The sequence below is a fragment of the Eutrema salsugineum genome, unplaced genomic scaffold (assembly GCF_000478725.1).
Source record: "Eutrema salsugineum unplaced genomic scaffold, Eutsalg1_0 scaffold_4, whole genome shotgun sequence".
NCBI classification, from domain to species: domain Eukaryota; kingdom Viridiplantae; phylum Streptophyta; class Magnoliopsida; order Brassicales; family Brassicaceae; genus Eutrema; species Eutrema salsugineum.
The window spans coordinates 13,638,270-13,649,703 of record NW_006256686.1 but is presented as its reverse complement, the minus strand read 5'-3'; the positions used below and the strand labels follow the sequence as shown (position 1 = coordinate 13,649,703).

Genomic DNA, 11,434 nt, shown 5'->3' with positions numbered 1-11,434 from the left:
TTCGTTTACATTATCAAAACTTGGCCCTTGCTCATCAAACTCGCCTACAAAGTGTATTGGCTTTTGAGTCGCCATCAGAACTTTGTCAAGCTTGCTCTGAAGCTCTCTGATATCCTTTTTCATACGCTGTTCTTCTCCAGAGCCCTCTGTACGGTTTGCTCTATCAAAGTCGTCGCCATAAGTATCATTAGACATGGCTAGGTTCTCGACTAGTTCCATTGCCGCATTGATCTCCTTCCCAAGAAAATTTCCATTTGAAGCTGTATCGAGTTGGTTTCTGATCTTGGGGAGTGCACCTCGGTATAAAGTACTCAAGAGGGATGCCTCTGAGAAGCCGTGGTGTGGGCATTGGTTAGTATAGCTTCTAAACCGTTCCCAAGCTTCGCTAAAGCTCTCGTTGTTGTGCTGCGTGAAGCTTGAGATTTGGTTTCTGAGCTTAGCCGTGCGTGATGTGGAAAAGAACTTTGATAAGAACGCCAGTTTACACTGCTCCCAGGTTTGTATAGAACCCCTCGGGAGGTTCTTTTCCCACTGGTGAGCTTTATCACCGAGGCTGAATGGGAACAAGCGTAGCTTGAAGCTATCTTCCGAGACACCATTGATCTTAGTTAGGTCGCAAACCCGATCAAACTGATCTAGATGCTCAAGAGGGTCTTCTCCGGCTAGACCGTGGAACTTTGAGTTCTGCACCATGTTGAGTAGGGAAGCTTTAACTTCAAAGTTGTTGTTTTGAACCGGTGGAGCTTGAATCCCAGCTCGGTATTGGTGCGCATTAGCTCGGTCGTTCTCTCCAACAAAGACCGGAGGAGGTTGTCTCTGAGCTTGTGGCGGTGGCGGATGAACATGGTGGGCTTGTTGCTCGTTTCTATTAGCTTGTTGTTGGTTTTGCTGAGCAAGCCTTTCGTTCCTCTGAGCATGTTGTTGGTTAACATAAGCTTGTTGTTCATTCCTGCCTGCCTGCGCCTGATTATCATGAGCCTGGTGTTCGGCGTCGTGAGCCTGTTGCTCGATCCTTTGCTGTTCTGCCATTCCAAGTCGTTCAAAATGCCGTTCCCTCTCGCGAGCTCGCCTCTCAATCCGGTTGATGTTGTCGTCGTACGGTAGAGGCGGTTCTGTGCTCCGAGACCTGGTTTTCATGCACCTGAAAGCAACACAAGAACTTGCAAAGAAGTGAGTAAAACAAAGAAAGGTAAAATCTTGAACTCAAGAACAAACAAAAGACTAATGCTCCGACAAGTTGGCAACGGCGCCAATTGATAGATAGGACTTTTATAGGACTCAGGGCTATCAATCCCCTTTGTCGAAGTAGCACAAAGAGGTATCAATCCAGACAAGTCAACGAGACACTAGACTATGATGTTTGTTCATTTAAGTCAAGACAAAAGGTGAAGGTTTTGAACTAAGCTAAGTAACAAACGATTAAGCATGAAAGGTAAAGCAAATGATAAGATCTAAACAGAGACAGGATGCAAATAATAACTGAACGATTCAGATGATGATAATATGTAATAAAGCAAGGAACTTTAGACGAGATACTTGACTCGGATGCTTCCAAGTTCAACTGGGTTGGTTAATGTATCAAACATCAAGCAGTTTCATTTTAACTTTTGAACTCAAGGCATGTTAATCTTCTCATGAAAGTATTAAGCATCTAAACTGATCCTCCTTCATACCAAAAATGTCTTTTGAGAAGCATCGAATCAATCAGCAATAAGAATCAGTTCAAAAAATGTCATTTAAGAGAACGAACTATCACTCTCGTGATGAAAGACTCTTAAACCCATAACCGAGTGGTTCAGACATTTCTACGAACACTTTTGATGCGAGATATGTCTCAGATCTGAACCTCAAGTGATGTGCTTGGATCCAGCCTAGAGATCTCGTCGGTTAAAGAATGAAACATGCAAGACTAGACACCTAAACCCACTAATCTACCTTGAAAGCACCCTAATCTACTCGTCTAAAGCCGCTTAAACGACTACTCACTAATCATAACGAGCTCACTAAGTCCTTTGCAAGACGTGTAGCTGGTCATGATGAGGAGTTTAATGTTAGATGATCAAAGAAATAAAGAAAGAACAAGATTTCTCATGCAAAAGCGAGATATCGGATTAGAATCATCCAGTTTCACCAAAGAGGCAAGTTCTTGAAGCTAAAAACAGATAAGAGATAAGATGATTAGGTTTTTAGTCTCAAAATGTATATATAGCAAAGGTAAAGTGTCGCGGGTCAGCCTGGAACAAACCGGGTACTGAACCGCGTTCTTGGGCTGATGGGTGAGTGCCACGGTGTGTCGGAGAGTGAAGCCGAGGTCTTCATGTCGAGGAGCGCACGTGAGTCCAGATCCAAATGAAGATCTCGTGACGGCAAGAACATGCATGAACCCTAGTCTTTGATCCATCTTCACGTGTGTGTTTTTGAGCAGCTTTGTTCTTGATTCTGGGCTTGTGACAATGGACCTCGGGATAAAATGCCGAGGCGCTTGGACGTCGAGGGGTTCGGGAGAATAGGGTCCGGCATGCACGCCGAGGTCGCTACACCGAGGTGCATGTTCAACACTTAGTCGTTTCCAGCTCCTTTCTTACGTGTGCATGCCTTGATCCCAACGTGCCGAGGTATCTATACGAGGCCTAGCTCAGGATACTTCCAAAATATGAGCCTTGACTTGGCTGATGTCGAGGTAATGATGCCGAGCCCTGAAGAAACACTTAGCGCGTATCGCAACATATTTGGGCCCGTATCGACCATGTCGCCTTCCGGCGGCAGTAACTTTCGACCCACGACTCCGAATGCTCTGAGACCAGTTTCATAGTCAAGGTGACTCAATAAACTCGAACTTTGGTGAAGAAACCGTCGGAGCTTGGGAAGTGGAAGGCTTCCTGGATTTCATATCTTTGAACCGCATTGGAATCACCGGGAAATAAGCTGTTTGGACCGGTGTGAACTCCGGAGACTTTATCTTTCAAACCACTCGTCCGAATTTAGCGATCCCAACCGTTCTGAAAAGGTCTTTCAAAGCTCTCAAACTTTGATGAAGACCGGGCAAGCTGGTTCGGTCCGGAAAGGTTCTGTCCGCCGTGATCTTTGTACTCCACCGTTCGGTTCTCGGATGCGCGTAATGTTGGTGCATCTTCCGGAAGCTGTATCTTTCTCCCCACTGGTCCGAATTGGATGATTCCAACTGTTCTGGGATCTTTGTTTGATTATCTCCAACTTTGCTGAAGACCCCGCCAACTGGTTCGGACCGGATGGTTCCCCGGATTGCTGATCTTTGAAACGCACGGACAAGGACAAATTTTGGTCGAGAAAAGCTTCCCGCGGTAAGGAAAATGGCCGAGGGCTGTGTACCGCGGTAAGCTTTTTGGTCGTAAAAATTCCTTCGCCTCGGCCAAAAACTCAACCCGCGGTATTTACACCTGATCTTCGACCCAGGCTGACTTTGGTCGATCGGTACGGACTTTGGTCGGTGCTGAGCGATCGGTAAGCTTTTTGGTCGAGGTTGAACGATCGGTAAGGATTTTGGCCGAGGTTTCTTGCCGTCCGGTAAGCGATTTGGCCGAGAAATTCCTCCAAGCGGTTTTCACCATTTTTGACCCTTTTCTTCACCGTCTTCTTCTCTGCTCCTCTTCTTAGGCTCCAAATGACTCCCCAAGCACCTGATAAAGACTTCAAAACATGCAGAACTCTTTGGGACCTAATGCAAGCCCTAAATCCTATTTTCATGCCTAAAGACTCAATTTACATGGGGAAAACACATAATGAGGACTCTAAAATGCACTCTAAATGATGTAAAATATAGACATATCAAACTTCTATTCATGGAGTTCTTTTCTGACATGATACACTAGCTCATTTTAGTTGGACCAAATCTTGACATCTAATTTTGTCATCAATGGTTTTAGGAAGGCATCATGATATGCATCTAGGAAATTTTTATCTTATTGTTACCACTCTTTGTTGTCCTAGATGGCCAGTTCATCTTTAGCTGGTACCACATCCTTAACCTAAACCTTTATGTACAAACCTCAAGCATTCTCTCTTAAATTTTTATCGGCAGATATGTGCAAAAACACCGGAGAGGGAGGAACACATAGTTTTCAGTCACTCAAGAGAAGGACTGAATGAAACCGGAAAGAAGTGTATCAGAAATCTTAGCAAGCCTCATGACGTCTCAGAAAGCTCATTTATAAAAGGTAATTTTTGTGCTACCTAAGACTCTAAGTCAAAAGGCGACTTTCCCTTTCAAAAAAAAAATGAAAAAGAGAAAAAGAATGAAAGGAAAGGAAACCGAAATCATTTGAGCCAAGGCTACAAGTATTCATCTATGGAGTAATGATTTCACCACCTGGACAAAAATCCAAGTCTGGGGAGTTATAAGGAGAACCTGAAGAAAAAAGATCAGAAATCTTAAAGCAAGAAGATTGTGACTGGAAACTTTGGATATCAACAACTCCATCATCTCTTGCTATTCTGATGTCTCTCCAGAAAAGGTAACCCTAAACACACAAAACCTCACCATTGAAAAGCCCCTGAATACCTAGTCTTGAATGCCTTGTTTAGAATTATTTTGATGAGAATCACTGAAACCTTTAATGAATGTTAAGAGCTAGTTGATTGGAAGTTAGTTCTAAGTGTGTGGATTTTCGCATGACGGATTAACGGATTAGTTATGTCTGTATTTTTGTGAGAATTTTCTAGACTTGATCTGATTGATGCATTGCTGCTACTTAAGGTCAAGAAGTATCGCTGATATTTTTGAGTTCCCTGTAAGTTTTGTTGATGATATTTTTCCAGATTGGATATTGTTTTGTTTGAGGACAAACAAAGTCTAAGTCTAGGGGAGTTGATAACAATGTATTTGTACCAATTTTCACCATTGATTTCAAATGCTTTTTCAAAGGTTTTAATCAGTTTTCGAAACTTTTATTATGATTTCTCTATGTTTTTAGTTTCAAGGCTTTTTTCTGGAAACTTAGGGAAAAAGATGGCAAAATAGAAGAAATCCACATTTTTAGCTCAGAGTTAGACCGTCAGAAGTTCAGCCTCAAATGAAAACTTTCTAAATGTCTGATCTAGCTCAAATTTGGAGACATTCAAGAGGAGATAACCAGCTTTTCATAGCACTTTACATCAGGACAACAACGGTGCAATCAAAAGTTATGTGACGAGCAAGTTGACCAAATTCACCAGTCTCGGAAGACTCTCACCCGCGGAAAATAAGCATTTCACCTGCCCTGGAAGACTTTCACCCCCGGTGGACCTATGCCGAGCCACAAGGCCCAACATCAAAGCCCATTTTGTCATTCCTTTTCAGAGAAGCCCTAATTAGGACCTGGAAGACCTTAGGACCTATAGATACATTTCTTAGCAGCCCTAATCGGGTGTGCTCCTGTAATGAGTTTTTGAGCCACCAAACTATGTTTTCTTAGGGTTAGGCGATGGAGAAGGGGATTCTTCTCTGGATCCATTGTTCTTTCTCCTTTTTTGTCTAATTATCTTTTCCATTTCATCTTATGCATTCTTTCATGTCTTTTATCATTTGCTGCATCATGTAGATTTGTCCTAGAGAGTCAAGTTTCTAAAGAGTCATCGATAGGATATATGTTTGATTAGGATTTCTAAGTTTCTAAACCATATTCTGGATCTCATCTCTTCTACGTTTTTTATATGTTGCATGAGGATAGATTCATGACCTATTCTCTGAGCCTAGGATCGACCGGAGCCATGAGAGTGTTGTATCAGATCATCCGTACCTAGCTTCAGAAGAACATAGTCGCTACAGGAGTCGAAAGCTACCTGTAGAGAAGATGTGAGCAAAAAATTCAGTAGTAAATGCATGATCTTATTCATGGCATGAGAGGCGAGAGTTAATTGTCAGATTTAGGTGATTAGTTGGTTAAGATGATGATAGTTGGTTAGCCATACATATGCCTATTCCAGTTCCATGCAGATCCCATAAATTGGATAAGGAAAAATCGCCCGAAAGCAAATTGGAAATGTTTAGACATCGATTTAGAGTAAACCGGAGAAGTCTAAATCGCCCACTATGAGTCTATAGTCCTTGGTTTGAGTCGAACACCTTTCGATATTCTCTAGTAACTCATTTGCATTGCATTTAGTTTCCCATAAATATTAGGTTAGGATTAGTTTAGGATCCTGTAACCAAAAACCCCAAAACCCCCAATGAGTTTATGACTTATATTACTATCCCAGTTTCGTGTTTCCTTGCAGATTAGTCATCTTCCCTGTGGATCGACACCCTAAGTCCTACAACGTACATCTGTAGGACTCCGGACCAACGTGCTTGCAAAAGACCTGCGACCCTGAGGCCCATCACCTAATTTCTCATAAGTTCCAAGCACTAGAGTGCTTTAGACGATATATCATTTTGGTCGAGAATCAATTGGAGAGGACGATTGAGTCAAGGTCGTGAATATCTATCTGAACAGTTTAAAGGACTGTGTGATGAAAAGGGTATTGTCAGACAATTGACTACACCTTATACACCACAACAAGATGGTGTAGCGGAAAGAAGCAATCAAATTCTTCTTGAAATGGTTAGGTCTATGAGGGTATCACTACAAGAAATCACCCATTTCACAACGACCATATTCGTCGTTAAATCGTTGTTAAATGAGGTTTGCGACGATTTAACGACGAATTCCAGTTCATCGTATATTGATCGTCGTAGCTGGTAATTCGTAGTAAAATCGTCTTTAATTAGCGAGAAACGAAGAATCGTCGTTAAATCGTCGGGAAGCATTCGTCGTAACATCGTTGTAAAAGTAACGACGATTAAATGACGAAAAACAATCGTCGGCAATTCGTTGCAAATGCGATATCATAGGCTTGATCTTCTTGCATTGGAAGATCGTCAACCCCCACAATTCGACCTCTCGGAGAAACTTTAATCACAGATAACCATTGAACACCCGATGTACGAACGCGTGGATATGGAACAAAGCATACTTGTTCTGCTTGTGATGCGAGTATGAATGGCTCAAACTTATTGTAACGCCGGGATTGGTTGACATCTACCGTGCCAAATTTGTTTTTCCGGATTCCTCGTCCAATTGTGGGATCAAATCAGTCGCATTTGAAAATAACACATCTCAAACCTAAGCAGCCAGGATATTCTACTTCAATTATGTCTTGCAGCACTCCATAGAAATCTATTTCACCCTTCACATATACTCCATAGTTAGCTGTAGCCCAATACGTCCGTATTTGTATGTATGAAATATATATCCGCGTGTGCAATACATGGGTGCAGTAGTTATCTTTGAAATAGGACCTCCTAGCAATTCGTGGAACCACATAGGATATGATGTATCCCCATGCTCCACCTAATATCAATGAATTCATTATTTAATTAACGAATTATTAGTATATATATTTAAATTAAAGCAGAACCTAATTATATATATGAAGAGAATGCATTCTATTATTACTTGAGTCTTCAACCATAGGGCGAAGTGTTTATCTTTGCGGTTGTTGAGTTTATCGTCTGAAATTTGATGTATTACTTCACGCACTTGGTTAACAAATTCACTGCAAGCATACATATAAAAATAATTAATTAATTAAGACTTTATCAAATGTAACTAAACCCTAAAAATTTAGTTATATATATAGAGATTAACTTGTACTTACGTCTCCCATGAACTAACTTCATCACAATTTAAGAGAATATACGTGTGGGCACTGTGGTAGTCGTTTTCGTTAGCAAACCAAGTTTCTTTAACTTTTCCGCATAATCGACCAACTGAACAGAAGATGTCTGGGACCCCTTCTAGCGCATATGTTCGTCCTACACCTCCGTCATCATATCGCTGTGGTGCCCTTTTGCGTGTACGAACCTTTGAACCAAAATAGTATCCCGTGAAGTGAGAAGTTTCTTCTGTTAAACTTCCTGCAATTATTGAGCCTTCTACTTTGGCAAGATTTTTAGCTTTACGTTTCAAATGCCCCATGAATCGCTCGAATGGATACATCCACCGATACTGCACTGGTCCCCCTAATTCTGCTTCATGAGGAAGATGGACAGGAAGATGTTCCATAACATCAAAGAATGCTGGGGGAAATATTTTCTCTAGGTTGCACAACAATATGGGAACATTAGCATCAAGTTGTGTAATAACTTCTTCTGACAAAGTCCGGGTACACAGATCTCGAAAAAAAGCACCAATGCCTACGTACAATAGTAAGTAGGTATATATTAATTTTAACCATATGTATATATATATATATGTAATAAAAAACGATTTTGGAAATATAATTATTGATTTCTTGTATAGTACCTGCAATGGCTTCGTGTACATTTTCTGGAAGAAGTTCAGCAAACGCGAAAAGAAGTAGTCTTTGCATAAATACGTGACAATCATGACTTTTCATTCCAGCAAACTTTGTTCCTTTCTCAACAGACTTGGCTAGATTAGAAACATATCCATCCGGGAACTTCACATCAGATGAAACCCATTTAAACAAGGCTATCTTTTCCGCTGCACCCAATCAAAATATAGGAACAGGTGCTCTTCCATTACTTGTAATGTGCAACTCACTCTGAGAACAAATATCAGGCAAGTCTAGTCTCGACTTACCAGTGTCATTAGTCCTTCCAGGAACATTCAACACCGTATGCATGATGTTATCAAAAAAAATTTTCCCAATATGCATCACATCCAGATTGTGTCTAAGCAGATGGTCTTTCCAATATGGAAGCTTCCAAAATATGCTTTTCTTATGCCAGTTGTGCATCTCCCCATATCCATCGGGCATATTAGTTGGAGTATGCCAGTTTCCACCACGAATAACCGTTTCTTGTGCATCGTAATTATCAATATCTGCTTCCAAATTTTCCCCTGATAGATACACAGGTGGAGGAACACGAGAAGTTTTATTCTTTCGAAACAACCATTTGTTTCTCCGGTACGGATGGTGAGGTGGTAAAAAACGACGGTGAAAATCGAACCAACATGTCTTTCGCCCATGCTTTAGTTGAAAAGCTTCTGTTCGATAAAGACAATACGGACACGACAACCGACCATGCGTAGTCCATCCCGATAACATCCCGTAAGCAGGAAAATCAATTATAGTCCACATAAGCACTGCTCACATAGTAAAATTCTTTTTTCTTGCAAAATCATATGTTCGAACTCCGGTATACCACAAGTTCTCTAATTCTTCAATTAGAGGCTGCAAAAATACATCAAGGGAACGCTTCGGGTGTTTTGGACCAGGAACTAAAATACTCAAGAATAAAAATTCTCTTTGCATGCACAAATCTGGAGGAAGGTTGTAAGGCGTTAAGATTACAGGCCACAACGAATATTGTCTACCTGACATACCAAATGGACTAAATCCATCTGTGCATAGACCAAGGTATACATTTCTTTTCTCTCTGGCAAAATCTGGATGTATGGACTTAAAGTGTTTCCACGCTTTAGCATATGACGGATGAGTAATCTTTCCATCTGTCTGCAAATGATCTGCATGCCATCTCATCGCTGCCGCTGTTCTGTCAGAATGATACATTCGTTTCAACCTATCAGTTATAGGAAGGTACCACATACGCTGGAATGGTACTTTGCAGCGACTACTTCCTTGCGGCTTATATCTAGGCTTATGACAAAAGCGACATTCCTCCAACTTATCATCATCTTTCCAAAATAGCATGCAATTGTCAACACAGACATCTATCATCTCAGAAGGAAATCCTAGACTAATAAATAAGTTTTTGGATCTCATAGTAAGTTCCAGCTGCTAAATTGTCTGCCGGCAAATACTCTTTAATCAGGTCAGCCCAATCATCCATGCAAGTCTCAGCTAAGTTATGATCAGTTTTAATAGTCATCATCCTAGCTGCCAGTGATAATTTAGATTGTCCTTCTTTGCATCCATTGTGAAGTGGCTGATTAGCAGCACCTAACATATCATAAATTTTTTTTGCATCTGCATTGGGTTCCTCATCATGGACAGGTGCAAATGTATTTGTGGTCTCATGAAATGCATCTGTAACCATGTCTTGAATTCTATCATGATCAAACCTTTGCTGCTCTGCATTATAATATTCATCTTGATGCAAATTATTTGACGAGTCTTCAAAATTTGATGCTTGATAATTGCTATTACTACTACCTGCACTACTTTCTCCATGCCCTTCTCCATGATGATACCATATAAAGTAATGTGGCATAAATCCTCTATTTAATATATGCGACCACACTTTCGCGATTGTGATAAATTTTCTATTCATGCATTTAGGACAAGGACAATACATCATACGACTGGCAATCGTTCTTGGGAGTTTTCCCGCCTCATGCATGAATCCCTCAACCCCCTCACTGAATTCTTTTGTCAACGATCCCGTTGAATCAATACGATTGTACATCCATTTTCGAATTTCGTATATGGACGACATTTCGTATATATATTTAATATTCACTACCAAGTGAATATTTTTAAAATTTATACTTGTTCCAATTAAGTGATCAATTCAATCACTCTTATTTAGGAGCATTGTGATTTTTTTGGGTTATGGGAGGCACTATATATAGATTTTTATTTGGCTTACCATCGAATTAACAACGTTATTTAACAACGAATTAACGACGAAATGTAGTTTAGCGACGAATTAACAACGAAAAATGAGAATCGGGTGAAAACGTGTTTGACCGACCTATTATTTTGTCGTAAATTCGTCGTTGATTCCCGACGGAAATTATTCGTCGTTAAATCGTCCCTAAGTTACGACGATTTCACGACGACTCTTGTTATCGTCGCCAGATCGTCGTTATTTTACGACGATTTAACGTCGATTATGTTTTGTCGCAAATTAACGACGATTTGGCGACGATTATAAGAATCATCGTGCAATCGTCATTAATTCGAAGGGAATTTACGACGATTTGTGATCGTCGTAAATAATCGTTGCTACAGTCCTACTTTCTTGTAGTGTATAGACTATGAGGAAATGATTTCACCTGTAGTGAGGTTTGCCTCAATTCGCTTAATTCTAGCCATAGTTGCTAGACTGGACTTAGAAATACGCCAGATGGACTTTAAGACTGCGTTTCTTAACGGAGAACTAGAAGAAGAAATTTACATGCAACAACCTCTTATGATTTTGTAAGCTCTGACATTCAATATATGGCCTAAAACAATCTTCTAGGCAATGGTACCTTTGTTTTCATCAATAAATAATATCTTATGATTTTCTGATGATTAGTGAAGACCATTGTGTATTTGTCAAGAGGCACTGGACAATTCTTTGTAATTCTATCTCTATATGTTGACGACATCTTATTGGCTGGAAACGATATGGAATCTTTATTAACCATTAAGAAATGGTTAATATCTCATTTTGAGATGAAGGACATGGGAGAAACTGATTATATACTTGGTGTTAAGATACACTGAGACCAATCAAGGAAAT

The 11,434-nt window shown here is 40.4% G+C and overlaps 1 non-coding gene across 1 annotated transcript; it reads left to right on the top strand.

Annotated features, from left to right (window-relative positions):
• Positions 1-331: 331 nt before the first annotated feature.
• Positions 332-438, top strand: LOC112084696. Its single transcript, XR_002898357.1, has one exon. It is a non-coding gene; the product is annotated as a small nucleolar RNA R71 (small nucleolar RNA).
• The last annotated feature ends 10,996 nt before the right edge of the window (positions 439-11,434 follow it).